Raw genomic sequence first — 26,115 nt, 5'->3', positions numbered from 1 at the left:
AACTACTAGATACCAAGAATGAATTCAGAACACTGAACTGAAAAAAAAGGCGGAGTTAGTAACACAAGGCAGATTATTAATATTAATGCAAAATGGGGTAATTTTCCAAAGTAAAAAATGATGGCTAGGCACCTAGTTGCTCTGAAAATCTTCAAAGCACATTTGTGACTAATTTTTCATCATTTTTGAATGGAAGCACTGTTTCTTCCAAATACCAGTTAGAAACACTGTGCAGAAGCAGCTGGGGAGTCATCTGCTCCTGCTAAACTTGTGCATGGACTGAAGTATGTAGCATGTGACTGTACAAAGCAGGGAATAGTAGTGGAGGTTTAAATATGCCGAACAGAGGAGTGGAAGTTCAGGAGTCAAATGGTTTCCCACAGGCCATGTGGCTGGTTGACAGCAAGACTGAATATAGGTGACACCGAGATCCCTTGCTCTTTCCTCCTCCTAAGTATTAAACAGAACCAATTTGGAAGAAAAGTAGGTGGTCTTTGCCAGCCAATGGTGAAGGCCATCAGGTCCATGACTGAGACATGTCATATGTTTATGGGTGTTGTGTTCTCATCTTACATAGAGTTCATCTCATCTTCTTTAGATGTCTAGAAATTGCTTAAGTTAGTGTTAGTCAACCTGTGCTTCCTTCATGCTCAACAGGAGAGTCTTCTCAAACATCTCAAGATGGAAGGAACATAAGCAGCTTCCCCAGTGGTATAACCTGCTGTTGCCTCTTTTATCATTGCCTGTTATTCTTTGTGGAAATTGCGTGCAGTGAGTGCATGAGAAGGACTAGAATTGAAGATCAGCAGTTTCTGCATGTGTCAAGGTAAGAGTCAGTGTTTTCACTGTATTCAAAAAAGGCTCTAATGCAGAAAAATTGTCAGGTGGCAGTGGCAGCTTGCATAATGTGCTTGCGTTGTCTTCAAGAAAGGCCTTACTTTATGCTTTGTTAAGTACTGTGAATGCAAGGTGTACCTGCCATGTTGGCAAGGGAACAAGCCTTGTTGTGCTCATCTTCATACTGCATTGTAGAAAGGCTGAGACAAGAGTTTTCAAGTAACATTTAAGGCTCATATAATCAGTCTGCTGAGCTGTCCACCTTTTTCCCCTCCTGTGATATTTACAGTAAGTATACAGAATTTTTCAGTAATAGCACTGTATTGCCACTCAGGAAACTGCTGCAAATAACAGAGGAGACTCTCCCATTGCAGTATAAAAGACTATGCACTGATGTCGTTTGAGATCAGAAGGCGCAACATATCTGATTGCATAGGGACTTGGAAGCATTTACTAGGTTATATAATATATCATTCATTCTCCCACTTACTTTTATCCAGCACCTTACTTGTTACTTCTGAAGAGGATGAATTGTTCTTTCGGAGGGAACAATTTTCCTCAGAAGATATTAGTTTAACAAAATTAAAAACATTTTGCAGTAATTTAAATAACTTCTTCAGTTTTGGGGGAAAACTACTGAAATATTCCATTTCAAAAAGGTAATAATATGTTGTTTGTTCTTGTTTTTAATCATCATTTTGACCTTAATAGAACTAGTCAGTATCAGAAGACGGAAATACTTCATGTTATTTTATTTTTCTGAAAAAAACTCCAAGATTTCTTTTATTTTCAGACTGACTTGAGATGAAACCTGATTTCCTCATATTGGACGACTTTGTGGGAATCCTGGTGCAGTTCAGGCATTAATTCCTGTTTACAGTTCTCCCTCCTTCAGGAAAGATGAACTTAGCTCTCATTTATTTTTTGTGTGATTCTGAGCTTTAAACACATCTGGGCTTGCTTTCTCCCTTTGGCTTGCATATTGTCCCAAGAGGCCTGTCACTTCTGCACTGGCTCTAAATGTGGAGTGGAATGTAACCTGGTTCTCCAGAGAAGGCTGCTAATTACAGCTTTAATTTTATTGTGTTTAGGAGGAGACACATATCCAGCCTTTTCTTACCTGCAACTACAGATCTGAAGAAAGGCATGATAGCAGATAAGGTGTGTTGACAGACAGAATAGGCCCTATGGCAAATTGCCCATCAGGTGAGTAAAACCTGCTATTGATAAGCCATTTGAAAGGATAACTATTACTTTAGCCATATAAGTAGCTACATATAGGTATGTATGTATATACACATACTCATCACATACACACACACAATACACGTATTTGTTTTTATGTGTAGTTAACAGAATTTATCAGGAATCAATTCCAAACAGTTTAGAAAAGAGAACAAAAGGTGTTTTTTGTATTATTCCTGTGTACACACTTTGTTATGTAATACATGCTTCATTTCCACTGAGGACTGCTTGAAGAAGTTACCTATGTATAAGCAATGCAACTTAGAAGAAACCAACCAGAATCTAAATACTTTCTCATAATGGCCCCAGTTTTGTAATATGCAAAAAACAACAGAAACAAGCTATTATTAAACAGTAAGAAAATAAAAGCAAGGAGCAGCTCGTAGCTGTGAATACTGCAAAAACTATTTTCATTTTGAAAATGATAAGCTATAGTTTTGGTAGTTGCGGATTGCTGCAGCTCCATTGTCTTCAAAGGGAAACAGCTGATTTGTATCAGTTGAAGATCTGTCTTTGCCTTGTTGGTCCTATATTCAGAACTCTTGGATGACAGTATATTAGAAATTGCTGCGGCAGATTTTACCATAAATATTCCGTTTCTGTGGTGTTTTATTTCTTGAGTAATGCCATTGATTTCAGAGGCTTAAAAGTACTCAAGAGGCCGGATTCTTCCACAATGAAGAAAAGCTGATCAGTCTTGAAATACGGTTAGTGGGAATATTGCCACAGTCCGCTTTCCAATGTGATGATGAACTTAATTGCTCTAGCTTCACCTCTGTTCATTGTTCCATGCACTCTTGTTTGCCAGTCGTTCCGGGCCCAGTACAGTGCCTCTTGAAATCGATAGGAGCCTTTCCAATGACTTCATCAGGTATTGGGTGTTCAGGGATCCTGAACCAGATCAAATAGCAGCTATTAATGTAGCCTGGCCTTCTTCCAGCTTTAGTTATTGCCTGTGGTGCTTACACAATCTGTTTGGTATATAATTTTCTCTCATTTTATACAAGAAAGAGAATGACTCAGAGCCATGCTATGCCAATTGGTATTTTTGTTTGTATATTGTCACTTACCTTTGTATTCAATGAAGATAAATCTAGAAACCGTCCAGTTATTGACCCTTTCTATAGGTCTTGATGTTTACAAAAGCTGCTGTTATTATATGATTGTCCAAAATCATTACAACAGTCCAAAGCAATGTTCGTGCCCTCTTAAAGTACTCATTTTTCAAAACTGGGACAGATTTTTGGTGCTGTTTAAGAAAAAAACAAACAAAATGACGAAAACCTGGGACACCTGCCCACGCCTCCAAATCTCAATGGAGAGGTCTTTTTTTGGTGCTGAGTGTGCTTCAGAAAAGGAGCTGGTTAAATATTACCAATTTCAAGACAGTTTCAACTTATTTCAATTAAATTTCAAGCAAAGGAAAAAATATTCAAAAAAAAACCCTCTTAGAAAATATCTCAGTTAAGTTTTTTGCGTATTTCTGCACTCTGTTAAGATTTGAAGAGCAGGGGCATTGCTGATAAGGAGCCTGCTAGTGTGACAGGCACATGAATTTGGCATTACAGGTGTTGTGTGCATGTTCTGCACTACTGATTGAAGAAGGCAAGAAGACCACCATCTAAACAAAGTTTGCTAGTTCTCATCACACTAGGAGTTTTCTCTTAGCTCCATTTCCGCTGACAATTGGTCCTACTTTCCACTTTTTTCCCCTAGTTATTCGACTTAAACAGGTGTTTCACAGAAAGACTGAGGGCTTACAGCTCTAATCTCTGTTTTTCACAAATGAATCTTTTGTACTGTCTGGTGGATTAATAGGGGGTGAGGTGTTTAAGAAATAAACAGTGAATGCAAACAGTGGGAAGGAAGAGGGAAGCAGTGAAGCTGCATGTGGTTGAGTGAGATGATGTCATTTGTTTAGCAGAGGTGATACAGTAGTCAAGAGATGCTGTGAGAGGAAGGGCTCCTTTTAAGGAAATAGTGGTGTATAACGCCGAGGACTAGTATACCACCACGCATGAAGCAAACAGAGTATCTGCTATTGGCCAATGAAATAAGCTCATTGCTTTTGAAGCCTTGAAGCTCAGGTGCAGAGAAAGAGAATAGGAGCTCATTGTTAAGGCAAGGCTCAGCACTCGCTTTTGTTCATTCCCCTGCCCCCTTCCTCCTTTGGCACTGCAATAATAATATCTTGTCAATCCTAAGACATGTTGGCATAGATCACGTTCACTGATGGATGTTCCGTCGGTGAATGTACTAAAATAGTTTGTTTCTGTTGATGTATGTCTTTGTAGAGTCCTCTAATGGGAATGTAAATAAATGAACCCTTCACTAGTAATTTCTTTCACTGTAGTCCAGTTTAACCCCTGAGTGTCTCCTGGAAGGGAGGCACTTGAAAGGCATTACTGTGTTATACTATTACTGCTTTTGCCTTTTTCTTGGGTTTCATGCATTCTGTTTGCAGTCTGAGTGTGCAGGCAGCTTGGTGTATGTAGATACAAGTCATGCACCTAGTCATTTTTTAAAAACTGATATTCAGTGAAATGAGGTTGAAAAGTTAAGGTGGCCAGTCAAGAAAGGGGACCTAATGCCCCCCTGAAACCGTTGAAAAGTTTCATCATGATTTCACTGGGAAGTGAATTGGATTCAGAGAGGTGAAAACAAGCTCTTAAGATTAATTTCTTTTAAGCTGTGAGAGCTGGTTTGCATGGGTTTGTGAATCATAGAATTAGAATGATTTTTCTATGTTCTCACCACTACGTAAACACCACAGTGGTTGGTGCCTCTCCTTGAGACATGGGAACTCAAGAACATCTTCAGAAAATTTTCCGGAATTAATCCGTTTGTTCTTAATGACAAACCAAAAAGACGGGCCCTGAGAAGATGGGCCCTGATGTATTTTTTCTCAGCAGATATTTTCCCCTAAATGTATGGGAAGGAGAGTTTTGAGAGAAGCTTCGCATTGTTTTTACACGTTCGTTCTGGACTTTGACGTTTACCTATGCCATTGGAAATGCCATCTTCCATAATCCTGCATTTAAAGAACCATTTAATGAGTACTGGCCACCCCCCCCCCCCCCCCCCCCCCCGTTTTCTTAAAGTCTATACTTTACGTAGGGAGGCTTCTTTTCCAGAAAAACTAGTACACTGGCAGTAATGAGCTTCTGGTGAAGATAGAAACTGAAGGTTACTAGGCCGATGCTGTCAGTGTAATTTCAGTTGTTGTTTGGAAAAACTGGGAAAGAGATTGCAGTTTCTGTCCCGTTTCCATAATCAGACAAGTCAGTCATGGAATAGTTTATGCTTGTGCAGTGCAGAACAGCAGAATATCCGACTTCAACCACGCTCACCAAGTGCAGAGCACTGTCTGATATGGTCAGTGTAACCTTGTTTCAAGTTCTTGCGTAGGGGCAACATGCAGTCATTGTATTATGTATCTGGAACGAAGGCAATTGAAAACAGCCTTCTTCCCCTTCGGCCTCTTGTATATAGGAGACGAAAATGCCAGATTTTGCCAAGAGGCCAGCTGTTGAGAGACATCATCCCTTCCTAAAATGCTCTTGCTAAATTTCATCTGCTCTGGAGTTGTCAATGCAAGTGTACTCTCTGAAGGAGAGATTTTTTTAGCATGAAATGTATTTTTAGCCTAGGTGCTCACTGAGAGTAAACTGACCCTGCTAATAAAGCGTTACTTAAAAGACGCATTCTAGGATGGGGAACTTTGTACCTTTGCCTCCACATCCTAGGTATTTATCATAGTGATAATCTGAGGACTGTGTTGAATGCTTGGCTGTGAAGACATTGGAGCAGAGCTTCCAGTTCCTCCATATCATTCCTTGGTTATTTATGGTTGCAGCATAGTAACAGGCAGTACCAGATGTGAGTAAGGAATAGGAGAGTTGTGAAAGAGAACTTCAAATGACTGTGATGAATAGTTGAAAGTGAACAGAGGGGCTTTTAAAACTCCTTTAACGAAAGCCTAATGCTCTACTTCTATAAGCAGCAGCCCACTGATGACAGAAATGTCACAGACATACCTGCAGAGATTTGGGAAGCTCTTGTTCCAGTGGATCTTTATGGCAACTTAAAAAAAAGAATCAGTTCTCCTGCCAACTTAGTTGGGTCCAACTCGTCGTTTCTTCTTTGCGTGTTGCTCTGTTATTACAACATGCAACTACTTGACAATGCGACTTCCAAAGTCTGTTTATTCTGAGTATTGCACCAGGAGCAGTTAGCTACCCTCACCAAGACCATGCCCTGCTTGTGTCTGATATTTTATGAATACTCTGTAAGTGACAGTCCTTTTCTCAGAAATGAACCGGACATTCAGTGGTTGGATTATTTTCTTGTTTTACTGATAAAGTACTGAGATACAAAGAATAGAGTGCTGATTCTAAAAGTGCTTTAAGTCCCTAGCTAATTTCAATAGGAATTAGACAACTAATTATTTTTAAAGATCTGAGCTACACCGACTTAGGAAGAACTGTGTTGGAGCCAGAGCTTGACCTGAAGCTCTTTAATCCCAGACATTCACATCGTTCCTCTTGAATACATGCACCATGTCATTCTTTTCAGAAGCCAGCAGGAGCATGTACTGCAGAAGAGATAATCTGATGTGGAAAGTTTTAAAGGGACTTGAGAACCTTAAATGCCAGGCTCAAACCCCTTCTGGACACAACTGTCCAGTGATTATGGAGTTAAGTTAATTGATACTAGCTGGATACTGCCGATTCTCGTTTAATTTGGGTCTGAATCTCACAACAGAGCTGAAGTTCAGAGTATTGCATCATCACAAGTGTGAGCATGACATAGGTAGTTACTAGACTAGGGCTGATGTTTGCCATTATGTGGCATATTTCTGAAGTCAGTGGTCAGACAGCTGCCATACACTGTTGGAGAGAGACAGACTTCTGGTGGATAGAGAGTGGCAGCTATGTGGAGTTGTTGGGAGGAATATGTTCTAACTTAACTGAAGTTATACAGAGGGAGGAATTTTGTAGGGGAAACAGTTTGTTACCTGTCTTCAAGACCATTACCAGTGAGACTGAATTCAAATTTCACATGGTCAGAGTCTTCTTGTCCAATGTGGTTTCAAGATTTGGTGTAGTAGCTATGATGAAACCTGGAGTACATAAGCAATGTTGATGCTAAGAACTGCTGTCCCCTGGCTGCAGTTGATTTTTGTTGGTAGCATAATATATCAGGCTCCCAGAGCGCTGAATCTTCTTTGGCTCATTAAAGGCAAGCAATGCCATTTTATTTAATAGGCACTACCAGTAGTTTACTGATGGCACCCTTTAAATCCGGCATTAATATAAATTACAAACCAAGCACTTTCCATGCTCCTCCTGCATCACCTTGTTTTATAAGAAATCTTTCTAAAATTGTCTGTATTTTTTCAGATTCAAAAACGTTGGCTTTTCCAACCATCAAGTTACTTGATTCAGATTTTTCCTTGTCTTGGTGACAGCACTTGAAAAATTCTGCCCCCCCCCCCAAAATCACAGATGCAAAGGAATTGTTAAGCTCTTTCAAGATGCTTCTGTTTAAACTTTAAGTGAGTCCATTTTCTCAGTACAGCTAAAATTGTTTAAAGTGAGATCAAACAGTAGTCTTTGTATACTCTGAGCTCTGTGGGAGTACCTTTCTGAGGAGGTTGTGGCTACACTGCAACGGCTAATGGCAGAATGCTTCTCCTCCCCGTGACAGCTGGCAATGAGTTAGAGCTTCATGCTGCCCCCAAGCCCACCATTATGGGCTTTCTCCCTCCTGCCACTTTCACTTCCTACTATGGGGCTCTGTGCGTGTGTGTGTTTCTCAAGGACTGTATGTGTGCAGTGTGGGTGGCTGAATCCTGGAGGTGAGGGTGAGTTTGTTGTGCGGAAGTGGGGTCAGTGAGTGTGCCTGTAGGTGTAATAGTGTGTGGGCAGCAAGGCATGTGGACCATGGCATGTAGAACTGGTTTGAGTGTCAGTGTTGCCTTAACTGATGATTTCCTTGGTTTATGCTGATTGCGTTGATAGGAAAATACTCCCAAGGAGCCTTAACTCTTAAGTTAACAAAGTTTTTGTGTGGGTAAATTAATTGGCATAGCCGGCCACACCTCTTCACACAGACATTTAGGAAATGGTAAAGCAAATAAGCCCAGTGGTGCCAAAATCAGAGTGATGGCTGATGAAGCCTTGATGGGGAGAACAGCCAAACAGTGTGAATGGAATGTCAGTAAGCACAGAAGTTAAAAATATACATCTCAAACCTTGAGGACTCTCTGGGGACTAAGAAGCTATATTGATATTAGACTTCAAAGATCCAAATAAACAGTGTTTTTTTTCTCAATGCACAGAAGTGCATACTTGTGATGTCAGAGAGATGTTATTTCTGCAAAATAGACAGATGGCTAAAAAAACAGTCCAGGCATGTTACTTCTTATTTAATTTACATTTATAATTGCTTTTATTTAATTTTCATTTTATCTTAGAAACTTAGCTGTGGATTCATAGTCTGACTCTCAAAGTTCCCCCTTTCTGGAGATTAACATTCCTCTAATGCTTGTTTAGGGGAGAGTGTGTGGTCTATGTGATACTGAGCAGCGTTCCAGAGCGCTAGAGTTCAGCTCCTGTCTCTGCTGGATGACCTTGGACAAGTAAAATAGGAATAATGACATGGATTTTCTTTGTAAGATACTTTGAGATCCATGGATGAAAAGTACCAGGCAAGAGTGTTGTACTAACGTAAAGCCAGATTTCTCCTCGCTCTTTCTAAGTATTAGGAAAACCATCATGCCCCTTCTCCTGTCCTCTCCCAGGGCTGGTGGCTTCCCACTTCTCAAACCCTAGGTAGACTGTGATTTTATCTCTTTGTTCTGGACATGTGAAAGTAATATAGTGGCTGGAGGCACTGTTAGAAATATCTACAATGCTGATGTAGATGCTGTCTCCATCTATGTACTATGTACTCCATCTATGCTAGTTACCCTGAATTCCCGGGTATCTTCGCTCTATGAGCAAAGAGAAGAACTTTTAGGGGACAATTCAGGTGACCTATTTTAGATGTCTGCTTTAGGATGAGATGAGTTCTGTCTTGAAATACCTGTTCTCTCCAGTGCCGATAAAGGGAGGCTACTGTGACTGCCTGGTTCCCACCGCAGAGTGTTCAGAAAACTCGAGCTGTACGTTTCATGCTGCTGTTTCAGGATAGCGCTTGTGTTGGGAAGAAAGGTTTGTGTGTAACCTGACTTGTCCTTCTCTGTGCCTGATCCTCTGTTTGTTATGCCTTTGGGCCTGAGCAAAGGTTTTCAAAAGCAGTTAATACTTGGGGATGCCTTAACTTCTAAACGTGCTACTTGAGATGCTTTGAAAATTGACTGGATTTTTCCGAGAGTGGCTATTCAACATTTTTTGAAAGTCAGCTCCAGAGCTACGGGAGGATATGCTGTAGGATCAAACACAACTGAATCTGGCCTGCTGATATTGCTGCTTTTTTCTAACCAGGAGAAATGTTCAGGAAATCAGCAAGTCTTAATATGGCTCAGGAAAGCTTGCTTAAAAGAGGAAAATGGAGGCAATCCAGTATTACAACTTCCTTTTGAAATGTTTTTCCTTGGATCATATCATAGAGGCTTACAATTTCAACAGTGGAGAACACTTTTGTAACGAAGGCCAGTTTGATCTTGACTGAGAATGGGAATGACAACCTCTGCAGCCCACAGGCAGGGTCAACTCCGAAGACTGGGGAGAAGTCAGTTACTGATTCTCACGTTCCTATCTTTGTTTATGTGTCAAAGGGAAGGAGGCAAGGTAAGGTGTGCTACATCAGCTTCTCTGCTTCTCCATTTTCGTTTCCCGTCTTTTCCATTTCCTAGGCATTTCAGAATTTGAAGCCACTTGTTTTCCCATCTGCTATACTTGAATCACAGAATCACAGAATCGTTTAGGTTGGAAGGGACCTCTGGAGATCATCTAGTCCAACCTCCCTGCTCAAGCAGGAACACCTAGAGCACATTGCACAGGATTGCATCCAGGCGGGTTTTAAATATCTCCAGGGAAGGAGACTCCACTACCTCTCTGGGCAACCTGTTCCAATGCTCTGTCACCCTCACAGTGAAGAAGTTTTTTCTCAGGTTCAGATGGAACTTCCTGTGGTTCAGTTTCTGCCCGTTGCCTCTTGTCCTGTTGCTGGACACCACGGAGAAGAGATTGGCCTCATCCTCTTGATACCCTCCCTTTAGATACTTGTAGACATTGATGAGATCACCTCTCAGTCTTCTCTTCTCCAGGCTGAACAGGCCCAGCTCTCTCAGCCTTTCTTCATAGCAGAGATGCTCCAGTCCCCTAGTCATCTTTGTAGCCCTCCGCTGGACTCTCTCCAGTAGTGCCATGTGCTCCCCAGTGCTTGTACTGGGCAGGCCAGAACTGGACACAGTACTCCAGGTGAGGCCTCACCAGGGCTGAGTAGAGGGGCAGGATCACCTCCCTCCACCTGCTGGCAACACTCTGCCTAATGCACCCCAGGACACCATTGGCCTTCTTGGCCACAAGGGCACACTGCTGCCTCATGTTTAACTTGTTGTCCACCAGGACTCCCAGGTCCTTCTCGGCAGAGCTACTTTCCAGCAGGTCAACCCCCAGCCTGTACTGGTGCATGAGATTATTCCTGCCTAGGTGCAGGACCCTGCACTTGCCTTTGTTGAACTTCATGAGGTTCCTCTCCGCCCAGCTCTCCAGCCTGTCCAGGTCCCTCTGAATGGCAGCACAGTCTTCTGGTGTGTTAGCCTCTCCCCCCAGTTGAGTATCATCAGCCAACTTGCTGAGGGTGCACTCTGTCCCTTCCTCCAAGTCATTGATGAATATATTGAACAAGACTGGACCCAGGACTGAGCCCTGGGGGACACCACTAGCCACAGGCCTCCAACTAGATTCTGCGCCATTCACCACAACCCTCTGAGCTCGGCCATCCAGCCACTTCTCAATCCACCTCACTGTCCACTCGTCTAGCCCACACTTCCTGAGCTTACCTAGGAGGATGTGGTGGGAGACAGCGTCAAAAGCCTTGCTGAAGTCCAGGTAGACAACATCCACTGCTCTGCCCTCATCTGCCCAGCCAGTCATTCCGTCATAGAAGGCTATCAGATTGGTCAAGCATGATTTCCCTTTGGTGAATCCATGCTGCCTACTCCTGATCCCCTTCTTGTCCTCCACATGCTTAGTGATGACCTCCAGGAGGAGCTGTTCCATCACCTTTCCAGGGATGGAGGTGAGGCTGACAGGCCTGGAGTTTCCTGGCTCCTCCTTCTTGCCCTTTTTGAAGACTGGCGTGACCTTGGCTTTCTTCCAGTCCTCAGGCACCTCTCCTGATCTCCAGGACCTTTCAAAGATGATGGAGAGTGACCTAGCAATAACATCCGCCAGCTCCCTCAGCACTCGTGGGTGCATCCCATCGGGGCCCATGGATTTGTGGATGTCAAGTTTGGACAAAAGATCTCTAACCTGATCCTCCTCCACCAAGGGAGAGTCTTCCTTTCTCCAGCCTTCCTCTCTTGTCTCCAAGGTCTGGAATTCCTGAGGACTGGCCTTAGCAGTGAAGACGGAAGCAAAGGCAGCATTTTGTCTGACCTCTGTATAGCTGGAAAACAACACTCCTCTGAGAAATTGGCTAAATTATGGTGAACGCTTTGGCTTTTTCATCATTGTAATGGCCTTGCCAACAGTGGGACTTTCCAGTTTCCTTTATCAGAAAGATGTGCTGGGTTTGTCACCTCTGGCTGGCTGACTGGAAGGGAGCAGTGGCAGCCAGCTTCCTGCTGGTTAGAGGTGGTGAAAAACTAGGAGCTGCTTTCGCAGATAAACTTTAACTCACTGTGACTTGCCTAAGAGTCAATGAAGAGATAGTAGCGTGGGAGAAAGTTTTTGATATTAATGCCTCACTTGGTCTAATAGAGAAGCTCATATCAAAGCAAAAGCAAGGCAAATTCAGGCAAAAAAGGAAAATAAAGTATGCCTTTTTTAACAGTAGAGAGGATCTGTGGAATAATTTGCTGTGATATGAAATCTTTGAATCAGAGTTGTAGGCTGGATTAATTGATGACAGTATTCTAAGAATAGATCAGATTGGTGAATTGTGATGGTACTCTCTGAGGTGGAAAACTAAGCAGTGCTCTAGAGGAAATGGAAGAGCCTGTTATTCTTATGACCAGGTGTATTTGTGATAAATTGTGCCTCTTAACTGGGGGCCAAATCCTCTACTTTTTTACAAGTTTGTGAGAGCTATAGCTAGTTACTGTAGGAAGAGCAACCTTGCTCAGTTGTACAGTTTATGTATAGTTAAGATAAATTAAACTAGTACCATCAGGATAGTAGCAATCTGCACATCTTCATATAAAAGCTTTGTTAACTGTTAGAACATGAAAATCCTGTGTTGTGCACATATTGTTTTACCCAGACTAGGTCTCAACAGAAGTACAGAGGATGCATAAAAATACAACAGAGTTTAAAAAAACTGCATTAAAGCAGCATCTAGGTTTACTAGACAGAATCAGAGACCACTGTGCCTACTGCTGTGAAAATGAATAGCAATAGACATCCCCTGCTATGCATACCCTTAAAGCACACAGCGGGAGCAGCATTTTGCTCATGGGTATGGCTCTGGTCGCAGAAGTGGTTTCAGTGCGAAAGAGAACAGCCACGCCGGAAGGAGAAGGCGTAGACCACTAATATGCACTGCATCTCTCTCTTTAAAATTTTAGAGAACTCCTCAGTCCAAAGAGGAAGAAGAAAAAAGCCCTCTATACCCTGTTTTGTATTTTTAATAAATCCAAACTGTTTGCATGAGAATGAAGCTCAGACAAAAACACTGCTGAGCTTTTCCTCATGCATCCCACCTTGCAGGTTCCCTTAGTTCACCTTCGTACTTCTGTGCTGCAGTAGTGTATGAAGGCTCTGTAGTAGGAGCACTAAGTGAGCTGATGCTTGCTGCTTTGGCAGGAGAGCTGCTTTTAGAGCCGGATTTGAACACTATTATTGAGAACTCATCTGAGGGCAGCACAACACAAAGTGTGACACTTGAAAACTAGGAGCTGGAGAGGGAAAGTGCTGCATGAGCGAGAAGTGAGATTATTAAATATTGTTCAGCTGAGCACATTTAGAGCCGTATAAATAGATCGGAGGTTTATAAAAGAACACCCTCAAGGATTCAGAATTGCAGCCGAAAAGGAGGGAAAACATAATGCGTTAGCACCCTGTGATTTATACAGCAAATAAGTTTAAATCGGTCACTAATGTGAACTGGATTTGGAAGGATCAATAAACCTTACCCAGCACTTATTGTATGATGATCAGCTACAACTTTTCTTTGAGCACAAACAGAAAGTAGCCTCCTCTCTGGAGAAGAGAGATATTTATGCTATTGTTCAAGGGGAGTCCAATTTGAATCCTGCTTTTTTTTCTGAGTGAGACTACTGATTGCTCAACTTGGCCATTTTCTGTTTGCTTAGAAGATATGTGCTGCCAGATAAGCCCGTCAAGAGATGGGACAGCTATGTGAAGACATGATCTCCCATTTGCCTGGCTTATACAATTAGTACCGTTCAGTTCACTTTTTAAAATGGGTATATGTGCCTGGAGAGGGAATAGGGAAAGCATGAAAAAGCTGTAGGTTGCAAGCTCTTCATTGTCACATTTCACGTCCTGACTATTTCAGTCCTGAACGACTTCCATGCTCATTTCTCCTAGTTGTTGTGGTTATCTGAAGTAGAAAACTTCCCATTAAGGACTAAAAATCCTGTTCTAGTTGATGCTTTGCCCATTTGGAGTGGTGCCAAAACCAGTATGACTTTTGATTTCTACCAAGTGTACGTCAGCTGGTGACCCACCACACCTTCTCTTGTGTGGCCTATATAAACTGAGACCGACTGAAGCTTCAAAGAGTGAGTTTTCTCTCTGTAGGACTCTACCTCATACCTATTTGCAATAAACTGCCATCCTCTTAATTTTCTACAAGCAACAGTATAACTGAGAAACAGCCTCAGTGTATGAAAATCTGTGTGGCAGATGAAGAAAATACCATCAAGCTAAAGGCAGCTGGAGTGCAGTCATGAAGCACAAAGAGCTGAGCTCACACAGAAGTCTGTTTTATGAATGTTGAGAATAGTAAGAGAAAAAAATATTCAGTTGGCTGTTTGATGGAGGTGAAATTCTTATTGAACCAGGAAAGAGGGATTAAGAGCTGTTTAACTAAACAAATCATCCAGAGAGTAAGGAAAGGAAGAATTACCCTTGCCTGTAAAGAAGTCTGGCTAGATCAGCCAACTGTGAATCCCATGGGGTGTTTCTATCTGGCAGTCAAATTTGTTTAGGCTGTTTAGGGTCAGGTACCTGAATATGCACTGTCCATAAGACACAGGGAGTTCTCTGGATAGCAGAACAGGCTGTTGCTTTGTTATAAAAAGGTATCTTTTTTATTGCTTTCTTTATTATTTAAAATGAATCTTGAGTGCCTTTCTGTTATATTTACCTCAGCTTGCCCAGCTGATACTTACAGCAACTTTGCTGCTGCAGACTGATTACATGAGATGCAGTTAATCCCCTTATGGTCTGCTGGTGGACTGAAGCACAAGACACTTGCTCCTAAATCCATCCTTAGAAATGTTCACGGCTTCCCTTCCTTGAGGGTATTCCAAGGAGGTCCTTGTGATTGCTGAGTAGCAGGATGTGTGGAATAGAAATGATACCCACTCTTTTCAGCCTAGCTGAGCAGCCCTAGAGAGCCAAAGTAGTTCCTAAGCCCAGAGTTACATGTATGTGTCACCGCAGCTGTTATCCATAGAAGTAATTCCAGCTGGCTCATTCCCTTTTTCCAAAGAGGGGCATTGCCTGTTAGCTTCTAAGAGGACCTTGGAACAAGCTAGAATGTCTAAATGAAAATCAAGTGAGAATTGCCTCAGTTTAGACTTTCCCCTTCCAAGTTCGCCAAGTCGATATGGAAGTACTTGCAAAGCAGAAGATTGGTAAATCTTTTCAAGGTTAGGATCTTGTTAGTACTCTTGTGAATAATGATGGTGGAACCAGGACCATAAAAGGCATTAAAGTACTCTTCCTAAGTATATTTACTCCTGTGTACATCTATGGAATGTGATTTTGAAATGCCTCAAATTCGCACTCACACAGAATCTGTCACAGTTCCTTGTGACCTTGATCAGGAGCATTTCTTTTAATGCCTGTTATGCCTCCAGATAAGCAGAGCACCCCCATTGACCCAGAAGGGTCATTATCCTCTTCCTCTTTATCAGGAATCCTTCAGCCAATTAATCACGCACTGCTCTGCAATCTTGAGACTCAATTACGTCTGGACAAGTGTTGCTCAGCTGTTCCTCCTGCTACAGATGTGACATATCCTGAGATTAGCTCAGATTCACAGAAGGTCACTGCTTCAGTATCAGGCGCTAAGAAAAGCTGGGCCTGTCCGGGAGGGAAGTGACACCATCTTAGAAGCATTTTATCACAAAGTAAGTGTAGATGTCTAAAAAATCCTGCTTGCCACCACCACATCACAGCAAGTCCTTTTCACTCACTGTTGCCTCTCATCCTGAGACAATTTACCAGTTTTTTCTAGATGGAGATGTCAGCAGACTAATAAACTGTTAGTAGCACACCGATGACAGACAGTAGCTAGTGCTCCTTTGGGACAGTTGATAGCTTAACTTTGAATCCCTGAGAGAAACCTGTTTTTCCCCATTTTGTGTAAACTTATTTTATGCACATATAACAGTTCATATTTTTCCTTCTGATCCCCTCTTATGGGTAGTTACTTGGTATACTCCAGCATGGACATGTTGGACATGTGAAGTAATGTGGTGATATTTTTGATTGTTCTAAAAATTCTATGTTAGTTTTATATTTGCATTATATTTTCAGTGGCTATGGCTTGCCACACTTGCTCATTTTTAGTGTTTGGGGCAGAATACATTTTATGGCTCACAGAAATACTACAGAGCACTCACTGAAACTATTAGCAGGCTGTACCTAATTCTGGCAGCATGATTCTTCAAGGTGTGCATAGGTGAAGGTGTTCCTTATATCCATTTTCTTTTCAGTTACTCAAAAACATAAAAAAATGAAGTAGATATGCTTGCAATTCTATAAAATGAAAATAGTTATTTTAGAAAAAATGGCCAACAAGTTGCTATAAGCAGACCTTGATAAAAAAAATTCTGAATGTTGAATTTTTAACCAGACACGTTCCAATTGTGTTTTAATTAAAAAAAAAAATCATTTTTTGAACCAGATAAGCAAATGCTGAAGATGTAATTGCTTACAATAGAAAATTGTTTGCAATCACCAACTAGCACCGTTTATGGTTTTCAGACTTAAAGTACATTTTCCTAAAACCACTGCAGAATGTAGGCAGTATAAGCATTGCAGCTATGGACAGTGCCACATAGATTCAACAAATCGATGCAACTGCTTCTGTGTCATACCTCCCCTCTTTACAATTCAGGTTCTATCCTGGGCTCTTTACGCGCTCCTGTGAAAACAGAAATATCCCATGAAGTTAAATAGGAGTTGGAGCTATGTTCGAGCAGCTTGATTTAACTGGGGCTGAAGCAGCTTCTAGCACGCAGTAGGACTGTATGTTAGCTGCTAATGGCAGGACTAGGAGAAAAACCTGAATTACACTGCTTGCCATGAGAGCATTCAAATGGTATCAGTGAATATATATAAACCGTTGTAGGACTACTGGGGCCAGTGGTCTTACACCCCGACTAATATTAGTCTCCAACATCATCTTTTAGAGGTTTAAGTAAGGTTTAGAAAAGGTTTAAATAGGCTAATTTTGAAATGTCTTGGTTGCTCAGATTCTTGCATAGAAGTTCTTACTGACTGGTAGATTAAAGTTGTGGATTAGAGTCCCATCATGCTAAGACATTGACAAATGACTCTTGCTTCAAAGAGTGTGTTGCGGTCTGGGTATACGGCTACAAGAGTCTGATTTGAGACATTTATTATTGAAAAACATAGCTTATATTTGCATTCTCAAGATACAGAAAATGGAGACTGTGGATAGGTGCAAGTATAACAGGAGTATTTCACTTTGAAATGTCTCTATTTTATTTTGTTTTATTTCACAAAATGGGTAGAAAATATTTGGGCTTGGCTGTTTGTTCAACAGCGAATACTGCATGTGGGACTATTTTTTTGGACATGATTGTTTGAATTGTGATATTTCTGTTATTTTGGCTGTCAGGGAAGTTGCTGGGAAGCAAGCCAAACTGAACTCAAATGAAAATAGTTGCCTAATTGGGACATTTTATTTTAAAGCCACCTAATTAAAAAGATGTTTGAGACGGAAAATGGCCACAATTGCTATAGATGTGTTTTATAAAAGTATCCTTTGCTCTCCAGCAAAGGAAGAAAGTGCTGCAGTCTGCGATAGTAATAAACAGAGCTCCCTGGCAGCTTGGGCGAAAGGCCTGTGCCGTAGGGTAGCATACGGCTGTGATGGACAAGAGGCTGAGGAATCGGATTGCTGTTATGACTTCCAAGTTACCCTCCATCTGCCTTTGGTGCCCTTTAGTGAATCCCTCACTTTTTGTTCCCTTCCCCTGTCCCTTTCTTTTGAGCGCGTTGTGCTCTGGGATGTATTGCTTTCCGTCCCCGCCGAGAGGGGCTAGCTCCTGCTCTTCAGCTTGTCTGGAGAGGAGAGCCGGTCTGCTCAAGCCTCAACCCTAGGGTGGCTTGTTGCTGTCGGCGCATCGGCTCCGCAGTGCTGGCTGGCTCTGCTCCCCCGAGGTTGCTGGCTGCCCAGCTGCCTGCGCGGGTGCGTTAGGGCAGCATCCCCACAGCTGTTCCTGCCCGGTTGTGATTCTGACCGCGGCTGTCCCACGCAGAAGCACAGGCAGGCTTTTACAAACGCCCTTCACGAACATGCCTGCAAAGCAGCACAGCACAGTGAGCCCTGCTAACCAGTGACTGGCAGGGGGGCTGGGTGCCGTTGGGATGCAGCTCTCCGGCTGGATGCACCAGATGGAGAGCGCTCTAGGATTGTCTTCACAAATGTCATGCTACGTTGTGCTGGGTGGACTTGCCTTGCGTCGTGGACTTTCAGCAGAGGACATGGTCTCAGTGAAGGCTGCAAATGGTGTCTGATGTTGTGTTTTACTGACTGCAGTCTGTGAGCTAGATGTTGCCTACTGCCATGCCCTCCCGACGCAACAAGCAGCCTGAGGTGCATGCCTCTCTTGCTCGCTTTGTAGTGTGTGTAGAGTTAAAGCCTCACACGGCAAGCAGAATATAGACCTTTTTTGTTTCTGCAGCTCAGAGCTCTCCAACCTTTCCCTCAGCCCTTTAAAAATAATTAAATAGGAACCTGAAACTGGAACACATCTCCAAAACACCAAATAAAGGTCATCTCCTCCTGACGATGAAAAAGAGGATTGGAACTGAAGGGAACTGAAGTTATATTGGTGTTTTATAAATAAACTTCCAGTTTCCTATCACCTGCCACTTCATATCTCTTGAGGTTTGTGCTGGGCTCTGCTACTCTTTTTGCCAGACTTTCCACTACTTCTGCATGTGAGATCAGCCACAGGAGCAGGAGAGAAGCTGGAAAGATGAAAGGAGCTATATACCCCTAAAAAAAGGAGAAGGTGGAATTTGCTAGCAATGCAGATAGGAGACAACCCTCCTGGTCTTTTGGGGACAGCTCATTTGCCATGTAGTCCCAGTAGGAAACGGGCACAGCTAAGAACAGAGTAGATATAAAAGCTGACCTTTTAGTATGGAAGAGAACGATATGAAATATTTTTAACAATTCAAGTAATTCCATTCTCACTGCTGTCCACCCGTAGTTACCTGTTAAATCATTTGGTAAAGACAAGAGAGACTGGTGGAGGAATTCATGACCGATGTCTGTTACAGTGTTTGTCCAGTGCAGCAGGAGTTAGTGGATATTAATGCAGCAGCTCTCTCCTGGGCTTCTTTGTGGAAAGGACACCTATCCATAAACAGGAGAAGTGCTTGGAAACCTTAAATAATAAAAAGTTAAGCCAAGCTTTTACTGCTCTTTATTTTTCTACCAGTATATTCAAGTTATTTGAAAGGAAGCTGTGGTGTCACTGAAAAACACAAGAATTTTTGTCCATGTGTTCCGATCTGGATTAAAATTTGCCACCTTCTTTCTCATGTTGCAATATTTATAAATAACTCTTAAAAAGGAAAAATAAAAAAGCTATCTCTTGGCTTGGGCCCCAAACCATTCAACCTCATTGTCTAAGAGCTGAAGTATGTGGTATGTATTCCCGCGGGGATTATGCAGCACTGTTTTCTCCACTGTTGGATCTCTGGATCTCCAGTGCTGTATCTCCACTGCAATGCCTTGGCAAAATGAAGAAGAACAGAATGAGTTTATTTTCTTTGTAGCCTAATTGTATCAGCTCTTTATAAAAGCATATCCTTTTACTTTTCTTACTGTATTATCGTATGTCCTAAAAGGATCATTTCCTGCTTGGAAAAAGTTAAATTTTTTTCTTCTTTTCAATTTATTTTGCCATTTTTAAAATACAACTTAACTTACTGTGTTGAGCCTATGGTTCATTGCTAAGACTAAGAAGTTTACTTCACCATGTCTCAAAATGTAAGATAAGCATCCCAAGCAACCTTTTACAGGTGGGATATCGAGGCACAGAGGTATAAAGTTGCCCAAGATCATCCATTAGCTCAACAGTAGACTCAGAACCCATGTTTCGCTGCGTAGTCCAAGAAGCATCACCTTCTTAAATTAAATTAAATTAATTGTAAGGGAGATTGTTGATGATTTTGCAGATGAGCAGATTATTAACAACTGTAGTAATGGCTAGGGAAAATGTTTGTGTTCAAACTCTCATTACTTAACAGGTGTGACCAGAAGTAATTTATCATAGGGACATTACTACATTAGGAAAAGGAAGACAAACATTGCAGTATCTGGCAAGTAATCATAAACTGCAATAAGGTGATAATATTTCAGCCAAACATAAAAACATAGAACTAATAGCCTTACAATGAGTTATGATGATAAAACACTACCGTGCTTGAGCTGTAGTGGTGAAGATGAGATTGAATCCTATACCTGGAGTGCTATGACCAATTAAAGTCATAGCTTTCAGGAGTATTGGGTCCTATACGTGCTCCTTTAAAAATTTATTCTATTTCTTCCTTGAAATCTTCTGGTTCATAAGTCCTGCTTCTCTTCCCCTTTTCTCCCACAGGGTTTTAGGGAATCTGTTTGTGGTGATTTTGCTTTATATTTCCTGAATCTTTTGGTTCCTGATGGATGTGCTCAAGATTTCACAAGTTTTTGGATTAAGGTTCTGTGAGCAAATGCCAGCATGCATGTAAGCACTGCTGTCTGCTTTTCCACTTCTCTAATGTATTACTTTGCAGCATCTGAATCCAAAGGAAATTAGAGATATGGATTTGTACCTTCTGGGAAAAAAAAAAAAAAAGAAGGGAGGAAGGATCCCACCAAAATTGCTTTGTGATTCACTTTGGGGTCGTGACCCTATCCCGCTGAGACTGCTGTTCGAAAGTAGTAACTCGGTAGCTAGAGTTTTTTAAAGTGGTTGTTGATTGGCTTAGCTTAAGAAAATCACATTTCCCTGAAACTCTTAGGGATACTTTAAATGGGTGGATTATCCAGCTGCCTGATTAGAAGTTTGGGTTATGTAAACACTGAGTATTTAGATTTAGGCTTTTCAGTTGAAGTCTGGGCAGCTGTTTGCACTTAACTCCATCAAGAAGCCCAGTTAATCAAAGAGCAGGAAGGATTTTTTACCTCCTTAAACCTGTGTCATTATTTCTGCTGTCCAAACTCTTTGGAGTTAGGCTTGTTATAATGTAGAACAAGGTATTTTGGACGTTCTACTGAGGAAACAGGAGAAAATGGATGAGATTTTGGCTAGGAAGATGTTGTGCCTTGTGGATTTTTTCCCCTCCGCTGTGATGTAATCATTTCTCCAGTCAAAACTGCATCAAGCCTCTAACTGCAGCTTCTTCATGCCTTCAAAGCTATGTCATAGTGGGGATCTATATTGTAATACAACATTGCTTAATACCTTCTTTGCATATTTATGTACAGTTTGCTTTTGTAACCTTAATGGATGAATAAACTCTGGAATTCGCTCCTTTTCTGTTGGAGTAGGCCAGTAGCTGACAGAGATCTGGCCAGACCCCATGGGGAAGTGATATATCTTTCCAATGCTCAGGCCTTTATGTCTGCACTCTGTAGCTGGAAAATGGCTCGCCTAGACAATGTCTTTCATGGCCTTGGTCTTGGTGCATTTGCACAAGGATCCTAGACCCTGCTGCCTCTCAGATTTGTTTTGGAATAGCTCCAGTGAGTCCGGTAGGAGTACTCGTATACCTAAAGTCATTTGCGCGCTGAGACATATGGTATGCGTTACATTTGCTCTTGGTTTCTTGTGCTCTGTATTTCTTCAGCCCTTCTGGAGCTGTGCTCTCGGGGAGCTACCAAGCCGCTTGGAGAGAGAAGCCTCTCAAGGTGGGAGACGGGAGGATGTTCTGGGGAGCAGGGAGCAGCCGGCCAGGCCCTGCCGGGCAGAGGGAGTTGCAGGGAGTCCCTAGAGTAACCAGGGCAGAATTTGCTGCAGCTCGCAAAGCTGTTGAAAGCAAGCAGAGACACAGGACAGGGAGAGAGTTACAGTTATAACTCTCATAACAGGGGTTATAAGCCCTTTCCTGTCTTCTACTTGTCTTGAGTTTTCACTATTTAAAAAGTTAATTAAGTTGTTGTTTAAATCAGATGTGACTTTTGGAGTGTTCTTTGGGGAGCTTGTGAGAATAGAAGGTGTAGGCAGATGCACCCTGGAGCTCTGGCTAACTCACGTTCCTCTCCCACATGTACCATTTGCAGGCATCAGGGCCTAAGGGACCTGTTTACATCAGATTTCTTTAGGGAGCTCTTGAGAGCATGGATAGATAGGACAGCAGCGTAACTAGCTTAGCACTTCAGGTTCCAAGCAAATGAAAGAGCTTTTGTATAGCAGAGAAGCAGTCTTTCTTCTCCAGGGAAAAAAACAACCTTCTGAAAAAATGGTTTTATTTTTATTTATTCTGTTTTAACCTCTAACAATTTGGAAATTTCAGAAGAAAAAAACTGAAAAGAATTTTTTGTAGAACAACTTCCCTCAGTGGATATCTCGTTACGTTCCATTTCTGGTTGTTGTAGTTATAATTTTACTGTTTAGTCACAAGTCACCAGTATTGATTGTTGATTTCTATTTTCAATATTTTTCTTTGGTGTCTATATCTAGAGATATCCACAGGCAAACAATAAGCACTTTAGTATGCGTCTTTGCTATTATGTGTGCTTGTCATTATTTAAAAATAATTTATATTTACTTTATAGTAACCAGATGATTGTCTTGTGTGCTAACTGAACTATATCTAATGCAGTTCAAGTATTATATAGTTCTAGCTGCAACAGCATCACCAATGAACTCTCATGATGTTGTTAACAGGCAAGTGATGGCACTTGCATTGTACCATCCCGAAGCCGTAGAAGGCCCAGCTGTGATCTTTTATGGCCTGCAAGGAAACATAAAGAGAATTGTGGTTTAATAGAGTAGGTGTTTCCCCATCAGCTTGCTGGATAATTAGTCCAAGTCCCACAATTCCAGCTTGAATTATTAATCAGTGTCATACAGTAATTACAGAAAATATTTTTGAGAATTTTATTGCCAAACATGGATTTGCTTCTAATTTATAAAGCAAACCTTAAGTTATATTTTATAACATACATGCCTTTCCCTGTAATTAGATCTGATGCTTAGGATGTTATTAACAAAGAAAATGTGTGTCAAATTACCATGCAGAGGCCCTAATTGACATGGGATCATTCTATTTTTTGCACTCTATGGAGGCTAGGGAAAAATCTATTCCTAGAACAATTAGAATGAAAAATACACCGGTAAGAAGCATATGGAGATACTATGTTCAGTAAAGGACTCTGGTGAAAAATGGGTGTGTCTCTGCTGACATTTAATAATGTCGTCTAATAGTGATATTAATCAATATTTGCAGACAACGGATTAAGCTGATCAGATGAGTCTGATAAGAAACTTCAGATAAGAGTTATCTTCTGATTTTTTCCTTGTTTTTGTTCTCATTATTCTGAAAACATACTTTACATGCGCCAATCTCTAAACCTGCAGTTGGCTATCCAGTTTGTGGCACGCACTGAATGGCACATGAACTGAAATGACAGTGAGTTTTTGTTGTTATTGCTCATAATGTTTGTTTTCAGAGAACCAGACATCTGGATGGAATTTAACGCTATCATAACCTTTTACATTTCACATTTTGTACCTGTGATTTTCTGCTTACCTCTCTTGTTTTGCAAGCCTTACCTACGAAAAACAGCAGGCAGTGTTTCAGATACTTTGTCCCAGATGATACTGTGCTGTTTACCGGTACCGGATGTGGAGTGATCGGTCCTGTAAAGAATAGGGTAGTACCTCGTACTTGTTCTGGGATAGCAGTAGTGTGTTAGAATCACGTAATAAGGCAGTGCATGGTCTCCAGGGAAATGCTTCCAAGCACTACCTGTGGTTAACCCAGCAGGCCAGCTTTATGTCACTATTGCTCCATGGTCAAATATGGCTGAAGCAACATTTATTGAGCTGCAGAGCAGAACGTACTTTCCAGTTTGTTACGTGCTTGAGAAATTCAGCCTTCCAGAAATGGGATCTCTGATTTGGCCTTGGATGGCTCCTTTCACTGGGAACATCCCTGTTGGTCTTGTACTAGCCAGATGACTGTTTCCAAACACAGGAGACTCCTTGTCGCTCAGGTTCCCTGGATAATTGTTTTCTTTTAGATTACTCTCCTCTGTGACATCAACTGGAAGTAGATGGGCTGAAACACGACCTCATCAGTGTTTTCTCTTTTCCCTCCAGCTTTTGGGACAGTTGGTTACATATTGAGGTGGAAACTACTGGCTTAGCAGCTACCCAGTTGGGAATGGTAGTAAGCCAGTTCTCCCTCTCTGCAGTAAGGCTGTGGCCAATAAGTAAATGTCATGCTTGCCAAGATAAGGGTAGTAAAATCTCATGCTTAAGGGCATAACACAATCATGACAGAAGTCAAGTTGGAATTCCTCCCCAAACATGCTACAGCATTACACAGTTACCTCAGCCAACAGTTCTCATGAGTTTTCCATAGTGTAGCTTCTCTTTTACAAGAAAGGTCCCCTCAGATAACTCTCTTCCTCACTTTTGCATGCCATATCTTCCTTGTAGCTGTTCTAGTGCTCACTTGTACAAAAAAGTAATGGTGGAAAAGTTGGGGGAGGGTAGGCAGAATCTCACCTTAATGCCAGTTGTGCTGTCGCTGCTTGCTGGTATCTGTTTACCATTGACGTCTGTGCTGGTTTTTTTCCTTCCCTTTGGGGACACGTCTACATTGAAGTAGTTTTTGCAGAACTCCTACTGTTGCTGTAGTGTTGGCACAGCTGCAAGGGTGGAAGTGTGAGTTTAAACCAGCTGCGGGTGTCTTCACCTTCATATGTTCTAGACTCTGCTTTATATCCATGCTCAGTGGAAAAGAAATGTGTGCCAGAGAGAAAGTCTGGAGGTTTAAATCATCAGCTGATATAAATGGGCATAATTCCATTGACCTCAGTGGAATGACACTGGTCTGTGCCAGCTCAGGACTCTCCGTGGTGGGGAGGGAAACTGGTGAAAGCAACTGTGAGGCGTATTCATACACTTGATTTATCTTGTGAAGTAATGGGAAAACTTTCTGGAATAACTTATTGCTCAGTCCAGAAAGGGACTTGAGCATCTGCTACCTGAGGTGGGGAGCCTGGGCTCCCTGTGCAGTGCCCCAGGAGACCGAGGCACCCTGGAGCTGTGACAGCTTGCTGAGCGGTGAGCTGTTTGAGTTGGGCAGCAGGAAGTGCACAAGCCTAGCCCTCTGCAGAATGCTTCCCTCCATGTAGGCTCAGAGGTAGGAGCCTTTTCCTAGAATTAGACATTTTAGTGTCCTTTTGGTAAAAGAAAATCGATGTGATGAAATGGTGCTTCCTTTTACACAAGTGCTCTAGTGGCTAGCGCTTGCTACTTTGTGAACCCTATGGTATCAGGGCAGTAAATTCTTGTTCCTACAAGCTCTTATCAGTTTATGTGGGATTTCTGTAGACACCTGGAGGTGCTACCCTTGGTGAAGGTACATCTGACGCAGCCTTCTCCTTAGAGGAGGGATTTGCAGGGAACTTCATGAGTCTCATACCCGCACTCCTGAACACTTTATGGTTACTGCAAGCTAACATGGGCCCAGACTGGTGCCATTAAGACATGGGACACTTTGAGGTCTGCTGAATGCTGTGTTTGCATGGTGAATCAGATTCCTCACAGAATTACTTAGTAGAGACAGTAAAAGAGAATCTATAATTATGATTCGGTTGGAAAATATACAGTGGTCAATAACCCACATAACTTCTAGTTATGTGGTGCAGCAATATAGTGTCAGTGTCCTGAGCTGTAAAATGAAATATCTGCACGTATTGGTTTTTCCCAGTACTCTTTGTTTAGTAATCGTAAGGGTATAGCTAATATGAACCTTGGATTTTCCTTTCTGATGAGAGGGTTGCCACCATGCCTCATCTACACCACAGATTGAAGTTGGAAAGACAATCATTAGAGTCTGGTGGAGGTTTTGAGCCCAGAAAGGTTGATCTTTGACTTTTCTTAAATGTTATTGTATTGTAATGGCCAATTCACCTGTCACATCCCTTGGCTTTGCTCAATTTTAGAGATAAATATCAGTGTCTGATGAAATTGGCTAGAATAATTAGGCTAAAATAAATAGGATTATGCAGGGTATGCTGTTTTACCCTCTGAATAGTTCGGATGTCTTCTCCTCCGCAGACCAGACTCTCCTGCTGGACCACCGTTGCTATGTTACACTCTTGCAGAGGGTTTATGGGGACAGATATGGACAGCAGGGTCCTGCTACGTTCTAGGAAATATGGCAGAGCCTGGCC

The 26,115-nt window shown here is 41.9% G+C and overlaps 1 long non-coding RNA gene across 1 annotated transcript in view; it reads left to right on the top strand.

Annotated features, from left to right (window-relative positions):
* The window catches only part of LOC138066884 (uncharacterized), a 241,969-nt gene that overhangs the window by 123,171 nt on the left and 92,683 nt on the right, over positions 1–26,115 (top strand). Inside the window, exons 3-4 of the long non-coding RNA XR_011140512.1 lie at positions 658–826; positions 1,929–2,043. This is a non-coding gene — a long non-coding RNA (uncharacterized lncRNA). The remainder of the gene's footprint in view (positions 1–657; positions 827–1,928; positions 2,044–26,115) is intronic.

Source organism: Struthio camelus, chromosome 3 (assembly GCF_040807025.1).
Source record: "Struthio camelus isolate bStrCam1 chromosome 3, bStrCam1.hap1, whole genome shotgun sequence".
Lineage (NCBI taxonomy): Eukaryota > Metazoa > Chordata > Aves > Struthioniformes > Struthionidae > Struthio > Struthio camelus.
This window is presented reverse-complemented; position numbering and strand designations above follow the sequence as displayed.